We start from the raw sequence: 20,266 nt of genomic DNA, 5'->3' as shown, positions 1-20,266 counted from the left end.
GGAACAAAATTCGAATATTATTCAATTTTCTAAATTGTTCTTTATAACTTTGTGAACCTATTGAAGAGTACAAAAATCCTCGAAACGTTGCAATAGAATACAACAAAGAAAATTAAGAAAGGCATACCTTTTCTAAACACTGCTAGTTACATTAGATCTCACCAAAATTCTGTTAGAACAAGATTTTATAGAATATTTTCCATAGTAAAGAAACAATACTAAAAGAATAAATATTTGAAAACTTTCATATCTGTGCAATTATTAGATTTTTGGTAAAATCTAATTTCCATTTTCTAATATTGTTAGATCTAATAAGAAAATTTTTAAGGGGGGAAACCCTTAAGGGGTTACGTGGGGCAAGATGTCTAAAAGCCCGAACATTTTCTTCAAATAGTCGTTTTCAATAAAATGAAAAGAATGTGTAATTAGAACTCTTAAGCATGTAAAAAGGCAACATTTAAACTATATTTTCTAAAATTTTCGTTTATAAATTATAAAATATTCAGCCATTGGGCGTAATTTACAGATATGTTTTTTAAAATTATTTTGCGGTAGTTATGATTACTCAGAGAACATTCATTAGGGGTGAAAAACAAAATATTACCTATTATGGCAGATGATTTTTAATGGAAAACGGATTTCTTGTTTCCTTTATTACAGCTAATTTTATATGATAAAACGTCGTGTAATACATTCTAAAAATGGTTCTTTTGTATCAAATTATTCCAAAAATACAAATTCAATTTTTTAAAGAATCCTTTGTTCAAGTACAAGTATGTCTCATCATCTAAGAGGAAAAATTCTATTTTTTAAGCTTCTAATAAATTTACTCTGAGCAATCGTGATTAATGCAAAATAAGTTTTTTTTTAAAGGTCATTGAAAATCAAGTCCAAACGATTGAGTTTTTAAAATTTTCAAGTAAAAATTCTAGAAAATATAATATAATGTTGTACTTTTATATTCTTAAAGACTTCTACACACTGACTGAGCAATTTTGGTAAAAAAATGTTTTTTTTAAAGAAAATTGTAGGTAAGCACGTTAAAATTAAAAAACAATGCAATTTTTGATAAAAATTGTTTTCAATTCCACTTCAGAGCTTGAATTAAATAATTTTTTTATTATGTTGGGAAAAATGTGAGAGAACACATTCTTTTTTTTAGTCTTTAGTTTAAAGTTTAAAGTTTTTTAAATATCATTCCTCCTAATAATCAGCTTCCTATCAATATCCAAAAGTGAACTAATTATTCTCATTACTAATCGTCTCTACGATACCCATGTCAGAGAGGTAATGCCCAGGCGGCTTAACCGTTGGAAAGAATATTATACTAACAATATTTTAACATCATGCTAATTTATTCATTGAAGCTCACAATAAGTTAAGTAATAGAGCGCTTACGCTAAAATGCAAATGCCTCAGGATTGGGTTTTTAACTAAATGAAACGATTATAAAATATGAAAATCATTATTGTAACCCACGTTAATTAATATCATCAAACTTGATTTTGTTGTTATCGAATAAGCACTAATTCTTGTTGAACAAACATTATTTTAACACTCAATGAGGCTTGGTTCAACACATCGGGGTTTAATTGAAATGCGTGTTTGGTTTTGTGCTGCGAACATATTAATTTGGTGTTTCTGGCTACACTCACCATTCTCTCAGTGCATCATCCAAGTTATGGCAGGCTGTCGGCGTCGGGTGGATGTTTTATGGTGGGTGGATAGATGGCCGTGGATATCTCTTTTCTGGGTAGCTGGATGGGTTGGAGGAGGAATATGTGACATCATCCCCCATGATTTTCCACCACTGAAGCAGCCGAGATTCTGCTTTGTTCGTCTCGCCCAGTGAACATTAAACTCTTCTTTTCCCACTGAAATGTTCCGTCTTTTGCCCCAAAAAATAATTCTCCTCTCACACACATTTACAGAGATCTATAGTCGAAAGGGTAAAAGACCCATCCCTGGACTCCCTTTCCACATGCCCAGCAGGATGACTTGAGGACGCCCCGACGACGGGGTATGTGAGTATGTGGAGTGAAAGAGCGACTTCTCCGGGGCACAAAGCCGGGAAGAAGGAATGAATAACATATTCACATATAAACAGAAATAGTTGAAAGAGAAAACACACAATGAGATGGGGAGGTTGAAAGTGCTGGAAAAACAATGTACAAGAAAATCAACCGACAACGAAGAAATATCTTCAGCAGAATAAGAAACATAAGTGACTTTAAATACATATGAATTTGGAGAAAAGAGGAAGTTTTCGAGGCTAGAAGCAATGGCTTTCCCTACATCCATCTGAATCTGTCCCCTCCGATGACTTCCTAGAAACTTACAGCACAGCAAGAACATTTTTTTCCTTGAAGGGTATTTGTACTCTTAACTCCGACTCTCTGAGGATATCGAAGAGGATTTCGAGCATTGACAATATTGCCATGCACACATTCTTTCATCAGCAGACTCTTACACCATTCCTCTAAATTCCATCCCCTGGAAACCCAAACAATCAAGCCCGCAAAAGGATTTAAGCAGAGCACAAATTGCTCTTATAAAGCATAGAGGACATAAGTGCATTTATATTGTGCGCCTCATTCTTGAGACAAATGCAGAAGAAGTATCCCAATTCATTTCTTTATGTTCTTGATATAGTTACAGTCTCCATTAAATCTGCAATTTTAACAAGAGAAATTTTGAACTGAATTAATTTCATGCCTCAGACAAAGGATATATAATTGGCAATGGCGCCTGTGTAGCCTAAAAAACCGAAATAATAAAGTTATACTATAAACTAAGGATCAAACTTGTTTTTTTTATAATATCAGTTGCTTTATATTGTCAACTTTATAAAATATTCATGAAGTATCTAAATTTAAAGGAACAAAGTAAATGTAAAATATTAATTATAATTTGCATAGAATGTGGCTAAAATTAATCCAATTATTAATATTCAAATTCATATAAGATATTTCAATTCACTAGTATTCATAAAATCGTTTCGAAATCAAAAGTAAATATGAAAAAGATGGCAAAGCGTCCCAGCTGTGCCGTAGTGCTCGAACTCACGAGGAAAATCCCTCCCTGAAATATCTTTACGCATGGTTTTGGGTGTATACTGGATTACTACCAATAAAATTGATTCATAAATGTGGGAATGAATTTGGAATTTGGAATGATTTCACTGGGAACGTAGTACCCGATCAGTAGAACAAATAATATTATAGAGTTCTGTTCAAGGGAGGAGACGTGATGAAGTTGCATAGTATTGAATTAAACCATTTATTAAATTAAAAGGAGAGTTTTCCCTCGATATCCCCCTTTCCCAAATCCTACATGGGGGCTCAACCGGGATGGGGGTAGAATATTGCTGGGAAAAATAAAAAAGACGTAGAATTTTGAGGAGGCCGATATAAAAAAAATGAGTGGAGAAAAAAAACGATGAAAAATTACTGGAAAGACGTGATATGAAATGGAAGACGTAAAAAGAACAATTATAGGTGAAAAGACGGTGCAAAAACACAAGAAGTGAGAACGAAGAGTTACAAGAAGACGAAAGGCCATAACTGCGGAAGAGTTACGAAGACGAAAGACGGTAACTGCTAAAGAGTTGCAAGAAGACGAAAGACGGTATCTGCTGAACAGGTACAAGAAGACGAAGGATAGTAACTGCAAAAGAGTTACAAGAACACGAAAGACGATAACTGTAAAACAAATGACGAAAGATGAGAAACTTTAAGGAATTGGTTACTTGTCTTACCAAGTGTGGACTTGTGAAAGAATGTGAGAAGAGAAATTTGCCTTGCAATGGGAAGAAAAAGGATCTTGCACGACGAATTGTGCAATACGACGAATTATTGGACTTTTTAACGAAGAAAGGACTTATCAATCAATGCGTGAAGAGAAATATGTCTTGTGTTGGAAGTGAAGAAGAGCTTGCACTGCGCATTGTGCAACATGATGAAGCTTTAATTGATTTCCAGAAGAGTGAACTAAAGATCAATAAAGAAAAGGGTGTCCCAAGGATGCTTCAAATGTTGGTTCAGGACAAGGATGAAGACGAAACTCCAAATATGGAAAATACGAAGGAAGAAATCTTTGATGATGACAATTGGATTATGCAGATTCGATGTGACGAATATGTGAATGATAAGGAGAAATTGGTTGATGAAGATGAAGCTAAAGATGTCTACGACGAGTGTGAAGATGAAACTAATAAGACGGAAATGACGAAAAAATATGACTCTGAAGATGAGAATTGGATCAAACTGATACCATGCGAAGAATATGAGTCTGTAGTAGTTGAAAAATTACATGCAGAAGTTGAAAACGAGATCGCCTCATGTTCACCAAAGAAGACGAGATCAAGAAAAAGAAGATGCGAGCGTAAGGATATCTCAAAGAAGATACAGCTGAAGACGAAACAGCGAAAGAATGGAGAAACTTTGAATATTTCAAGAAGGAAGGACACAAGACGAGTAATCTACCGAAAGGATACAAGACCGTTAAACATTACCAAAATGGACAGAAGACGTAAGAAGAAGTGGGGAGTGATCTTTTCATGCTTGGGAATTGCTGTAACACCATGCAACGCTGGAGACTCGATGATTGCTCTCGATGATGATAAAAGTTTAATGAGGATTGACTCTGAAGTTGTCCGGGGGTCAACTTATTGTCAGGAAGGGCCGTGTGGGAATGAATTTGGAATTTGGAATGATTTCACTGGGAACGTAGTACCCGATCAGTAGAACAAATAATATTATAGAGTTCTGTTCAAGGGAGGAGACGTGATGAAGTTGCATAGTATTGAATTAAACCATTTATTAAATTAAAAGGAGAGTTTTCCCTCGATATCCCCCTTTCCCAAATCCTACATAAATTTAAAAAAAAAATGTCTGTGCTTAAAACATATTCATTAATAATAATAATAATAATAATAATGCTGGCACGACATTCCATGAAGGAACAAGGCCTTCCCGCAAGGGGATTTCTAGACATGCATTATAATTTTTACGTGAACGGGATGAGGTTGTCAGTCCCATGCCCATGGAATCAAGTGCAGTTACCGGGTTCGAAATTTTAAAACCCAAATGAAAAAACCTTTTCAAAAAATCCAAATTTAACCAAATCGGTTAAAAAATGATCCCTCCAAAGTGTTTAAGCTTCACCTTGAATAATTTAAAGTGGCGAATTTTCCGGTCATATGTATAAGCGAAATGTTCATCTGGGGCCCAGATGAACATTTGGAAGTAACTCTTGCCTACTTCCAAGAAATATCCAAGAATGAAAGAAAACGTAGAAGATGCTACAGTAGAGTTCCTCAAATTTGAACGACGGTTGAATTCAAAATGTAATATTTAAGATTATGCTAGGAAAGTTTTACGTGGAGTCTGAATTAGAATCACTTTTCTCTTGTGTTTCCTCAATATTATCCGTATTATATTAACTTTCGCAACAAATTCCATTTATTTCACAATGAATTACATTAATATATTCTCTAAAGTTATTTTTCTTAATTTAGGGAAAGTGCATTTCTCATCAATTCCGTTACGTTTTTGAAAATATTGTTCAAATTTGAGGAACTCTACTGTATTTAAAAAAAAAAAACCTTTAAAACATGGTTTTGGAGAAGTTAAAGGGAGAGGCGGAGGAAAAGCTGAAAAAAACGTCTCTAGAGAATGATTTCTAGGGGGAATCACCGTTAACCGGAACTTAATTATCTCTTACGGTCAGGGTTGTGCTTTTATATATATAGTAAAAAAATATTTTTTACATTTTACATGTAAAAAATATGTAACAATGTAAAAAAAAATATGTAAAATGTAAAAAAAAATATGTAAAATGTAAAAAAGAAAAATTAAGCATTTTTGAATCTTTTAAACACTTCATGTAAGCAATATTAATATTAAAATTGCTTATGAGGAGTAACAAGAAAACATTCTTGGGAAAGCCATGAACAAAATTTTGTTAAAAAACCTATTGATGTGAAGTAAGTCAACGATTTTGTACACATAAAACATACTGTCTCTTGTAAAATAATATTAGGGGAGACTGGGGCAAAAAGTCACAAATCGAAAAATTCAGAATTCAATATCTTCCAAGGTAAAAAAGATAGCGGCTCAAATTTTTTTCTATAGATAGCCTCCATAGACCTTCAATGTCGTAAGTTTCTTAGAATTTGAACAAGGAATTTAGAAAATAAAAAATATCGAAATTTTTAGCCCTATTTTTGAAATATTTTCCTTGCAGGGGATAACAATTATTACCTACTTATTTTCCAAAATTGATGCACTGGTGAATATTTTCTAAATAACTTGGATTCTTTGAGTACGAATCCACTATCTATTTTAAAATTTCACAAAGGTTCTTTGCTCCAGAAATACTTTTATTAAAAATGGCCACTTGGGGTAAAAAGTAACAAAAGGTATAGAGCAAAAAGTAACAAAAAGCGAAGCAATTTCTGCTGTCTCACGGCGAAAAGAATCGTCATTATCATGTCTCGCCGCTTGTTGTTTGCATTGGTCAATCGATTTGCAGTCTTTTGTGTGTTTTTTCTAAAATAGCTTGAAAAGCGCTTTCCTCGTTTTCTCACTTTTCTCGCAGAGAAAACGGTGTTTTACAAAGGTGTAGATGAATAAATTTTCCATGAAAATATGTCAAATTTACGGAAACCTGTAATGAAGCGAATCAAAATATGATAATACCCAATTTCTGGTACTTATTTGCCCCAGCATTTTTGAGAATAGTAACAAAATTACCTTTTAGAAATTGGCTCGATAAATGCAGTTCCTTACAAAATAGAGGAAAATTACTTTCACAAAGTTGTAGAGCGGTAAATTTCCTATAAAACTGTGCTAATTAGAAATTTTTGAAGCGCTCGAGTAGCTTGTAAAAAAAATAAAATATCCGTTTTGTGACTTTTTTCCCCAGTCTCCCCTATACTGCTCTCTCCGTAGAGTTCGAGCAGTAAAAGTTTATATAATATTGTTGCACGTAAGTAGTGGGTGGGCTTTAGTTTCTGCGTAAAATACGAATGTAAGTTGATTTGAAAATTCCAATTATAAAAATGTCAAATTGTCTATTTTGCAGAGTGGTAAAAGTTCAATAAAGATTATCATGAGTTTAATTGGTCAATAAAACGCATGGTGCATAAAGTACGTAAATGATCTTGGTAGTGCCATCTAAAAGTCTTCCCACACCCACCGCAGTGGCCTAAATTGTCGTCGGAGGTTGTATATTGTACTGCTAGTGCTTATAATAAACGATCCCCAGTGAACATGATGCTGTCGTGTAGTTCTATATGTAAACTCTCCAGCCGAATCTGGTGCTGGGACCTATATGGGTATGTTTAGAAAACAGCCGGTGGCCGGCTCCACACACATCGTTAACAACATAATCGGTGCAATTTATGAATTCCTTAAATTACCAATTGCCGGAACGCAAATGAAGAGACTAACGTGCCTAAAAGTGAACGTAATACCGCACTTTGAAATACTGCAAGTAACATTTGACCGGACATCGATCTGTTCTTTCATTTGCAATTTATGACAATTCAAATTCAATTTCCACCCATATCCACACTCATCCTCTAATACCAGATAGAATTCTTGGTTTGAAAACTTCTACCGCAGGTGAAATGCCCTAATTCATCACAACAGGTGTACCGAATGTATTTTTCCATTGGATGTATTTACTCTCCTTGAATTCCTTACCTTTGCTATTCTGCATTCAATAGCCAGATTTAATGGGAGCTGACTTTCTCAAAAATACAGCCGATATCATTTGATTTTTTGCTTAAATGATGAATGAGTTAATCTATTCGTCCTTTGTCACTTTTAAAATATAACAAAATTATTAACAAAGATATGACAAAGCATCCTATTTTCGCAGAATGCTCAAACTCACAGTATAAAGCTGTTCTTGAATTAACTTTTGCACAGTTTTTGTATGTACAAATCGCTTTTATTATATCAATTGAAATTAACTAAAAATTTAAAAGAAAACCATACTAAGAATAATTGGAAAAAAGGCATTGACTTTTTACCATCAACAAATACCAATTGACTGTAGCAATTGATATTTAGCTTTGACATTAAAAATCGGTAAGTGAAATAAAATTGAGGTCATTGGCATATAATATAAACCATAACAGGGGAAAAAGCAAAAAACTTATAAAAGGGGTCGCCGATGACCAGAACTCGATATCTCATACTCTTTGGCTTTTATACCGAAAAATAAGACAATTTTTTTTAAATAGATGAAGGAATCACACCTAAAAATCGATCATTTGAGCTCCAGACCGGTAACAACATGTTACCGGTGTGTTGGGGAAAATGCTATGAATTTTATATGAATTCCTGATGTAAATTATTCTTCAAAATTTCACAAAAATACTACAATAAAATCCATTAAGATACGAGGAAAGGACATACGAATATCCATATTAATTCAAATCGATTGATTTCAGTTTGTTTCTATTCTTGCAAACACAAAATATTTCCAGAAATTGCTTTTTTAAAACCTTCCCATAAACAAAAAATAAACACTTAAAGAGGTCTAAACCTTGAATATAAATTCATTTACTGTGTCAATATCTGGTAAGGTAACCACCTTTTTAAAAGAACACCACAGTTCTAATAGAGACACAGTTCTAATTAACAATAATATTTTTTCAATTATGATTTTTTCAAAGTCAATATGGGTCTTTTCGTGTACCAACACAGTAATTTTTATTCTAAGTTCTTATGTAAGAACATATCAGTTTCATCACAAAATTCAAATCTTACCGTCTATTCTTTTTAGAACTAAATGATTTGCTTTAAAATTATTTTAAGCCTTTTAGCCAATTAAAAGTTGTCTTATCTCTTCGTACACTTCAAAACATTATAATTCTAAATTCTAAAAATATAGGGGAAAGTGCCCATACTAGATACGATCCAAGCTTAATAATAACTAATTTTTTCCTATGTTAATCATAATAACTGTAACTCATGGCAATACATTTTAATAGCTAGTCCTAAGCTTCACATTTTCTAAAAAAAATTAGGATCCTAGCTCTTTTTTCTAATTTCAGGACGAAAAAATCAAAAATAGGTCCAAAACTGTAATTTCGATACATGATATTTCACAAGTTTTTTCTTTGTTAACATCGCTGCTCAGGACAACTACTATCATAGGCACATAGAGGGTTCATCAGTATTAATATTTATGTAAAAATATTTTTACTTGGGAACACTGTTTTTGTGAGTGGTGACAAATTCATAAATTCTACCTGTGTCCATCCTATATTTTAAGAAGGGTCCATGAATGATAATTTAAATGTAGCAACTCTATCATTAGATATGTGATTCTTTCATAATCACACCTATTGTAATCCTCCAATTTTATCGACAATTGACATAACCTTCAATCCCTGTTGCCTGAATTTGAAGGCTGCAGAGAATCATTTTCATGGACTCAAAGTGAAAAAAATGGTTTTCGCGAGTGCCCCAATGGCATAAAAACACGGCTTAAAAAAATTACACAAAAGTGATTTTAATGCCCAACGCACAATAACTTTTGTTTGTAAACATGTTTTCAAAATTTACCATGAGAATGAGCGAGATAACTAGATCTAGATCTCACTCACTCTCATCGAAATATCAGAAACATGGTTACTAAACAAAAGTTATTGTGCGTTGGGCATAAAACTATTAACTAGTCGTACAAACGATTTAAGCAGATAGATTAGAGTTCCGTTTAAATTGATGCAATATTTTGTATCCGGTCAAATTTTTACAGTGAGGGCCTCCGAATTGTCGAATCAATCATTATACAGGAAGGCCCCGGACCCAACTTGTATAAAAATCGCCACTGAATTTTCATTTTCTTCTTGAGGAAAATATAAGGATTTCCAGAAAATATTTAGGGTGGGATTGTGAACCTAATAAGTGATACATTTTTTGTCATAGTGGAAGAACCACTTCGATTTGTGTGTTAATCAGAAAAAAATCACAAACTTTGGATATAATTTCACAGTATCAAGCATGGGCAGGGCAGTTTCCCCTAACCTAGTTAACCCGTGAGAATTTTTAAGGGGAAATAAAAGAAATTAGGAAAGCTTTTAAAAATATAAAAATAAAAAAATAAAAAATAACATAATGCAGGTAAACTTAAATTGGGAAAAGTTTTTAATTGCAAATGTAGTATAACTTCAATTTTCTAATCTGAAGTCTTCTAAATAGAGCTTTTTCGTAAGTTATTTAATTATTATTTAGTTTCTCTTAAATTTTTTGGAAAAAATGTTAAAAATTTATGAAATCTTTTCTTATTGTTAACAGCAAGAAATGTAATTTCTATTTTTGCAAAAATTCTAAAAGTGTTAAGACATATAAGGTAAAGTACCCTCTAGTCGGCCGGTTCCTCAACTCGGCCAGTTGAATTATTTAACCAATTTTTAACGTTTTATAGTCAATTTCTATAAAATTTTCACTGATTTACGTTATATATAGTATAATAACCTTATAATGTTAAATCGGTAAGACCATATTATAATAAATCTATGTAAATTGAATAAATAGTCGCACTGGCCGAGTTGAGAAACCGGCCGACTACAGGGTACTTTACCTTAGTATGGTGGGGTAACCGGATCGTTTTCCAAAGAGTGCTACTTAAACGCTTGTTTTTGGACTGATGAAATTCTTTTTTAATTCTTCTAAATCCATACAATTATTCACTGTTTTATTCAGAAACATAATATAAAAAAAATTATCAAAAATATTAAAGAAAATTTATAAAATAATGATAATACTGAAATAAGTCAGCATGCACTAAACCTTTAGATTTAAAATAGTTTTTTCACAAGGAAGAAAAACAATAAATGTTCTCAATCAACCAGATGTCATTAGCGAAAATACCACTGCTAGAAAATTTTTAATGAAAAACCCAGGTGGTACAAGATTGAAATGAGTCCATTACGGTCAAGTCTGCTAATCCGGGCACTCACTTATTTAATGGATAAAAAATTTATTTTTGCTTTTTGTCAAACCTGAATAGTTATATTATGTTACTGTAGTGACTATAATGCCCAGCGCAAAATAACATTTGTTTGTAAACATGTTTTCAAAAATTCCTATAAGAGTGAACTATAAAATTCCTATAAGAGTATAACTAGATCTAGTTCTCAGTCACTTTCATTGAAATGTCAAAAACATGTTTATAAAACAAAAGTTGTTGTGCTTTGGGCATAGTGCCCAACGCACAATAACTTTTGTTTAGTAAACATGTCTTTGACATTTCAATGAGAGTGAGTGAGATCTAGGTCTAGTCATCTCGCTCATTGTTATGGGAAATTTTGAAAACATGTTTATAAACAAAAGTTATTGTGCGTTTGGTATAATACGGAAATAAAAATAAAAATATGATTTTAAGTGGATTAGTCATAAACGATCCAAATAGCGAAGCGCCCAGATTAGCACACTTGACTATAATTTTAATGTACTACAAAGACGTAATATTAATAGTCTTATTATTCCTCTCTTTTTGAGTTCAAGCTATAAATATAGAAAATTAAAAATCTTACAAACTTAAAATTTGTAAAAAAAAAACAATTTGTAAAATCAACAAACTTTGATTATTTCTTATCATGTGATAAAGATGCAATGATTCAGAAGCAATCGACTAAAATTTCTTAGAACAATTCTAGTGAATTCTCCTCATGCACCATAAACATAAATATGTCCATTATTATTGCGTAAGAAAAATAGCAAATTATTTATTGTTGGATCATGGGAGATAATTCGCAAATTTCTGCAGTATGTTTTCAGATTTCATTGAGAAGAACTTATGGGCAATTAAGGCGACAGATGATCTCTGGGGCACCGCAACATTGACATGGAATTTTTTTTTTGAGGAGCGACAACATGCAGGAGTGTTGTTCCGTGCGTGGTGTTGTCTCCAATAAAGTGTGACACGGCCGTTGAAAATAACTGAATCGTGTGCATTTTGGCAGATGGTAAGATGTTTACAAAGTTCAGCTGATTTTGGGTTCTTCGCTCTCTGCCTGACTTCCGACTTGGCCAGCGGCTCTCGCCAGAGGTGCTAAGATTCTGCCAAGAGTGACGTGTCACAGTACTTGGTATCTGCCAGGAATTTTTGTGGCTCAGAACCAGACACGAAGCCTAGGGGGCCAAATGTGCATTTGAACATGTGGCCTGTACCCAGGAGAATGTATTTGGGAGAGTCAAGTGTCCGCTGTTTGGGAAACTCTTTTGTTGTACTCTTTGGCTATATTTATTGGGAAGTTCTTGGGTTTTGTATAACTTCTGGGTCTCTCGCACCAGAAATCTCAACGGGTGGCCGATGTGAGGGAGAGCCGATACAGAACCGACGAAATGCTCGTGATTGTCTGACTAGACGACGTCGTTGAGGACGCGCGATGCAGAGATTTTGGAGAGGCGCCAGTGTTTGCGAATTTCTTGCCAGTTGCAGTACCAAAGTGGTGCTGGCACCGACAACGCGCCAATCGCTGCCTTCGGGCAGCGAGACAATTTCTCACGCCAGAAGTGGTGTGGACTTGTGTGATTATATTTGTGAACTCGAGATTTTTCTTGGACGACACTTTTCGTGGCCACCAGTGTGAAAAGTAAAACACTCTTTTCCTCCGTGATATTGGCTCATTATCCCTCCTTCTTCAACATTAATCAAAAGATCATCGCAAAAGAATCTAAAGACATCATTAAAGAAAAATTCTTGTAGATGATGTGCGAAGATGCAAAGAAATAAAAAAATCTCCGCATAGACATCCAATCTATTGACTAACATGATTATCGGAAGGAGTGGAGCCAAAAAGTTCGCCTCAGCAAAGAATTGTGAAAAATTGCCGCTCTACTTACGAAATTTCATGCAACTCCCCGCCTCCCGAACTCCCCAATTGCCGAGGACATAGACACAATTCCACCAAGTGTTGTACACAACTGAGGCACACGACGGGTGTTTGTTATTGAAATTGTGGCCAAGAGGATGATGATGAGCTGCAGCATCGCCAATAAATTCAGCTCCGACGACATTCTTCTCCTGGCTGGCCAAGGAGTGTCTCCGTATCGTCTACCATTATCAGCTGAAAGTCTACACACTTCTTCGTCCAACTGGCTGATGCCCAAAATCTCAGCTTCTCTGATTATATTGTGTGTGACGCACTCTCTCGCACTTGACACAGCAGGATTCCCCGCAACAATTCTGGCTCTGAGACACTACCTTGACCACAACTAATCTCCGTAGAAAGCTTCCTCTATAAAATATTCTAAATAGCCAAAACCCAGCACACACTTAACAAACTTTACTAAAGACAAAAAATCTTCAGCAAATGCTAAGTATCAGTGAAAGCGACAACCTAAAGTCAGGAGAATGCACGGAAAGAAAAACCTTTACTTAAGACTTTACTCAATACCTATACAAGGATAAGTATCCCTATTTACCACATTACTTAGCAGAGAAGAGCAATAGAGCAAACACCTATTAGCAGATTTGTAGAAAGATTGATGAATATCTTGGGATAATTTGTAAGGTCCACTCTACAGTGTGTGTGGACAAAGATGCAAGGTGACTTCGAGGCAATACCGTGATGATAAGCGCGCCCAATCTGGAGACTGTGGCAAGGCAAGTTCCTAGCCAATAAATTCATTCTACTAAATTATAAGATGAGAAAATGGGCTTGCAATATGTGATTGAAGATAGTGTGATATTGTGAAGAAACAGGGACCTTTGGTATATAAATAGATCGTCGCAATTCCCAGACCATTTTCTATTTTTGTGATTTACGTGCTTTAATCTATCCTCCTCTCGATTGCATAACTCTTAAATCTCTCACTCACATAGCCTCTGTGTATTGTCCTATAGATTTTATGTATATCGTTGTGTTACAAGTTCTGCAACAACTAAATTTGTGATCAACATTCATCAATGCAAGATTTTCTGTAGGAAAGCATGGAGAAATTTCCTTAGTGCATACCTATAGTGTTGAAAAATTTTCAGAAATTTTCTTTATGATATCTTAAAGAGTGAAAAAAAATGTTTTGTTAAACGAACAAATGGATTTTGTTGAAATTTTGTCAAAAGGATGTTATTTACCAATTTGACAAAACTTTTTCTTGCATTTTATATGGAAAAACACCTTTTTGACAAACTTTTAACAAGATCCAGTTGACCGGCGATTTGACACAACTTTTCCATATTCTGTATGGAAGAACATCCTTTTTACAAACTTGTTTTGTTAATTTGACAAAACAGTTTTTTCAGAGTATCTTTAGGTATCCTAATAAACAAATAAATCCAGCAAAACTGCTACAGTTCGTTTGCACTAATTGCATTAACCACTTACTGCTTCTTGCGAAATTCTCAAGAAACGTGCCTATTGTTAAATAGATACAAAAAATGGATTAAGTGCTCTTAATTATATTCTGTGACGGCGGCAAAAATTAAATTTAGTCAAAGTTCCGGTACATACTTTATTCTTTTCTGTTTCAAAAGTTTTGTATATGTATACCTGGTATACCTCAAGCTTTCGCACTTCTTTTTTTTTGGGCATTACACAAAATTCTATTTAGTTCAGTTCAATTTTATCGTTAAAGGATGGGATAGATATATGCATAAGATTTAAAAAAGAAAACTGATTTAATGAAATTTCCCTAAAAGAGTGCCGGAACTATGAACTCTTTAAGAACAGGACAAGTGGATTAAAAATTGGGGGTCAGAAAAGTTTTTTTCTGACCTTTTAGAGTCAAACATAACTTAAAAGACTGTAGGAAAAATTTTGTTTTTGGGTCACCGGTTACCCAATCGTCTTTAAAGTAAAAACGAATATGTAAAACGAAGAATACCTCCAGTACATCTTTTAGTTCAGTGTATGAATTCTGAGATGCGTGAGTTTTTCACGTGAGAAACTCACGGTTTTTAAATCATTTCCTGTAAGCGTTTGGTGAAGCTTTCACAAGAAGTGTCATGTGAAACACTTACAGCATCTAAGAATTCACATGAAAGTTTTTACGAAAGCTTGACAAAATGCTTACTAAAAGTGATCTCAGAGCCGTGAATTTCTCACGTGAAAAACTCATTATCTCAGAATTTATACCCAGGTATTAATTACGAGAAATCAAAATTTACACTTCTTTCTTTCTCAAGCGCTTTGCACTAGGTTTATCTAATTTTTTTAGCATTCAAAATCAGATTGAACTGAATTAAATTTGTCGTGATGTTTTAAAGAAAAGATGAGTTAAAAGAGTCACTATGCAAAACATTTGAGAAATAAGAGAATGTGAATTTAATTTCATGAAATTTCCTGACATAACAGATGTGCCAGAGGAAACAAATCATCGGCAAAACCAAAAATATTTACAAAAATAGGTCTAATTTTTTTATGATTGTCCTATGTGAAGATTGGTTACAAAATTTATTGTGGGAATAAACCGACATGAATTGCAATGTCAGGGAAACACATCAATTATCTCCAGAGCTTTCGGCTCGGTCTCCAAGCCTTCATCAGTAACTGAAGCAAAGAAACCACATTTATTAAAAGTTTTTCAAATACATACAATTTTTCTGTTGGATACTTAATACTGTTAATTACAAAATTTCATTTTTTGCACCGTTCTTCAATTACAGTACCTCAAAGGGTTACATAAGTTTCGAAGGATAAAAAATACATTTTCTCTAGCTCTTAGGAAATAAAAGAATAACATTTAAAGAATATTTTCTGAAAACGAACAATATTTTTTCCCAAAACCAGGATATTTATTCAGGATACATTATTCAGTGTTATTAGCAATTTAAAATTTATTAATTTATTGAAAGTGCATAGTAGAAAGTGGTACATATAGTGGCTATTGAGGAAAAGGTTTATAATTCTATCCCGGAATCCAGATTTATTTGATAATATGAGTAAACTCACTTATATCTTGTAATTTTCCTGAGCTACCCACTAAAAGAAATATTATTATTTTATTTATTTTAAGGTACCGGATCGCTAACCATTTCTTACATTAGATTTGTAACTGTTTATTCCGTTTACAATGGGTACTGGGTACTCACAACCTATGATATTTAAATCAGAGGTCTGACTGCCCAAGATTCAAACGATCTTATCAATTACAGTTCGAAACTCCCATTACAAAAAAAGTATTTTTTTAATACTCTGTATTGCGAAACGTGTGATATTGAGGGTTATGACTGGCTAGTTTTAGCCTTAATCAGACTTCACTTTAAATTAAACGCAAAGAAGTGTTCAAATTAATAGACAGTAATTAATTTTCTAACAAATAGACTAAATATTTTATATCATTTACAAAATACCAATACAAAGGTCTTAAAGAGAACAGCTAAACTAATAAAACAAATTGATATAGATACATCTCAATTAAAAAAAAACAAAAAGTTTAAAGTATTTTTATAATCAAAAGCTAACTTCTGACTTTTGGCTTAAGAGACGTAGGGTAGAGTAATGCCCTAGACACACTTACGACTTAAGCCGCGAGACGACTTAGTGGAAAATGATGGAAATGTAGTTTAACCATTATTTATAATATAATTACGCTAAGCCATCTCTCGGCTAATCCTCAGGTCTGTCAAGGCCCTAACTCTTTTCGCAACTTTAAGCTTCCATGGTCTCGTAATTTTTTTTTTTTTTAATTTTGATCAGATTAAAGTGAACTCTGTTGTAAAGAGATATTTTGAAACAATATATGTCTTTCTATTTAGGAAATTTCTTGAGAATTATTTTTAAGTCCCATTGAAAAATATTAAATTTCCATAATTATGTTTTTTTAGTACTTACGGTTACTTGTTTTATAATGAATTTTGATTAAATATGATATATAATAAGTTATTAGAATAGAATATATTATTATGCGTATTGAAGGTGCCCTTATTCCATTGTCTTTGCATCTAAATAGTCTTGTAAAGACCCAGTTTCCTTTATTATATCCTTTATGGCGCTACGATCGCTTTTTCTGCAGGCACTGTTTTTACCCCTTTTCTTAACACTTTAAGACGAGACGGTCGAAACTTGGGGGGTTCAGGAAAAATAGCTTTTTCTGACTATTTTAGAGCAAAAAATAACTTTAGAAGTCCGTAGGGAAAATTTTATTTTTGGGTCACCGGTGACCCAATCGTCCTTAAAGGGTTAAACTATATTTAAAAAAGCAAATTGAAGTGAGTTGTTTCAAGTAACGATAACAATGCCTCATTCATCAATGTCTTAAATTAGTGATTCTATTTCTGATGGGAAAAAAGGGCTTACATAGCCTAAAGAGATTATTTCACCTTATCCTGATCGTATATCCAAATTTATCTAAGAACTTTGTTCTACAGAAAGTTATTACAGTGGGACTCCAGTAGAGTCAATGTATACCACCTAAAGTATTCTACTCAAACAAAATTTCTTTAAAAATCCAAGAGTAAATGTCTAACTTTACTACTTTAATTAAGTAAGAACATGAGACAATTTTTAAATAGTGTACTTCTAACTAGAACTAGATTAATAACATTACACATTGACTCTATTTAAGTCCAACTGTATTACATTAATTTTGATATTTACTTTAAATCAGAACCAATAGTGTTTAATTCAAATGAAGAAGGATTGAAATATCCAATAAAAAATCAATTTCATAACTTTTCTGAAATCAGGAAAAATACCAAATTGAAAAAGAATTAATTAAAAAAGAGAAACTTTTTTCCATAAGGTCTAAAAATTAAGAAATCTTTGGTCATGTTCCTCTTAAATCTTCTTTAATTTGAACTTTGATTCACTATCAAATCCAATTTGAGCAATTCTGTTCTGAGTGGTCGTACGTATTCATAATATTCTTATAAATTTATTTCAAATGACCTTTCATTTATACTGCTGATTTATGCACCAAATCCTTTCTACAGAATTTGTTGTAGTAATTAAAAATTAGGAGCATATAGAAAATGGTTCTGACATTACCGTCTTATGAGATCCATCGATAGATTTTGAGGATCAGATTTTTTTTCAATTGAAGGAGTGACATAAGCAGCACTGACTGATTCCAGTTCCCCGTTCACCGTAAAATGTATGGGTTTCCTAAAAAGCAGGTTCCCCAAAAAGAGTTCTCTGGGTTCCTGAAAAATGTATTGGTACCGCAGGGACCCCTGAATATAATAATAATAATAATGCTGGCACAACATTCCATGAAGGAACAAGGCCTTCCCGCAAGGGGATTTCTAGACATGCATTATTATTTTTTTCTTGTACGGGATGAGGTTGTCAGTCCCATGCCCGTGGAATCAAGTCCAGTGAAGCTCACTGGATGCAATCCGAACATCTTTAACGCCAGAGAAATTCCTGGTGACCTAAAGGGGATTCGAACCCGGGACACTTGCATTATAGAGCGAGAGTGCTCTACCACTTGACCCATTGAGTGCCCAGGGACCCCTTAGGTCCCCTAAAAAATTAATGGGTTCTCCGGAATTCCTTAAAATTGTATAGATTACCTGGGTTCCTTGAAAAAAATGTAAGGGTTTCCAGTGAGTTTTCCGAAAAAAAACTACGGATTCCTCAGGTTCCCGTGTATTTCCTGACCAGATTGGTTCGAGTTTATCAAAATTTCCCAAACACTAAGCATACAAACAACGTATTTATGAAATTAAGGAGAGAAATTTATAGTCTTAACCGTTTTTATATCTAAACTAAACCAATGCTTTAAGCTTTAAGGCTTGATCCTGATGTTTAAGCTTTTAACGACGATACACTTTTTACGGACTGAAAATCAACAATAAAAATTAAACTGGGAAACATAATCAATGATAAGTCTTACATCTAACCTTGGAAAGTCCAACAGAGTCTGATTCGGTATATTTTGTGCTTCTATGAACGATAGGGACAAAAATAGCCCAAAAATTTAAGTAATTTTTCTGACTATACCAATGAATAATATTTTTCGCTTTAATGAAAAAATATTACGTATGAGTATTGTAGTTTATATTACCAAATGGGTTTTGCTTAAAAAAATTAGAAGCATAAAAAATAAATAAATTAATTATGAATTTGAGAATTTAAAAATTCGCCATTTTTGAGCTTAAATATTTACTACATAGCAAATAGCTAAAGACTTGCAAAAAAATATTCTAGATTTCTTCAACCCTCTGTTTTGCAATTACGTACAAACATAAGGAAAAAGTAACTTTAGGTAGTCAGGAAAAATTATTTTCTTTATGGGACACCGGTGTTCCAATCGTCCTTAAAGGGTTAAGAACTAACACCTAATCCTTAGTTTAAAAACATTAACTTGCACCTGATTTTCAATTGAAAAGCTGCAAGAACATCAAGATTTTGTCTAAAGACTGAATGAATGAAGAAGGACATCAAAAAATCAATAGTGGATTGAAATTCAAATTCATCCCTGAACTTATGATACAACTGTGCAGAAAATAGAGTGAATGTGAATTTATGAGATTCATCGTGTCAAGTGTGTGCTGAAACGAATTCACCCATTACAAGGCTCGAACATAAATTAATTACTTAATTAATTGTGGCATGTTTTGCTTACAGACGAAAAATCAGCGCATTTCATCTGTGGTGCAGTGTGATTGTCGCCTCCGTGTTGACCGATTTTGACCACTCGCTGAACCTGGAGGCGTACAACCAGTTCGTAAAAAAAAGTTCAGTATAGCTATCCTGGAATTAAAATACCTACAGTCGTCGAACTTTTCTGTGCACGTGGTTTGAGGACTTATGGGTGGGATGGAACAGCAGTTATTGCGAGAAAATCCACAAGTGTGATTCGATTTGACCACTCGAAATACACTTTTGGACGTTTTTTTTTAGAGGACACCGCACAGTTCTCTCGACACATCTCCAGATTGGACACATAATAGCAAGTAAATTTTAGTAATTTATGCCATAACTATTTGCAATATGACTACGAGTTCTTATACTTATATACCCACTGATAATGTAAAAGTTTAAAAATTTTTTCGTAGTAAAAAGAAATGGTTAGGAGACTTTTTGCGTATTTTTTTTAATGGGGGATTGGTGTAAAAATCTGGAGATATTGTTATTTTTGCAAAACGCAGTCCCACAGAAGAAGATGTAAGGATTTTGGATATTGCTGTATTGTTGGATTTTTCATCTCTTTTGTGGCTTTTCCGAGAGGAAAATAGTTTTTGGCGGGAACTCTAGAGGCATGTTTTCTCCTCTTTCGACATACTTCCCCTTTGTTCGTTGAGTTTTCTTTAACTTCTCTCAATTTCTCTCTCAAAATTGATTGGAGGGGAT

Source organism: Phlebotomus papatasi, chromosome 3, assembly GCF_024763615.1.
Source record: "Phlebotomus papatasi isolate M1 chromosome 3, Ppap_2.1, whole genome shotgun sequence".
NCBI lineage: Eukaryota > Metazoa > Arthropoda > Insecta > Diptera > Psychodidae > Phlebotomus > Phlebotomus papatasi.
The sequence above is the reverse complement of the archived record's forward strand: the minus strand, read 5'-3'. Positions refer to the sequence as shown.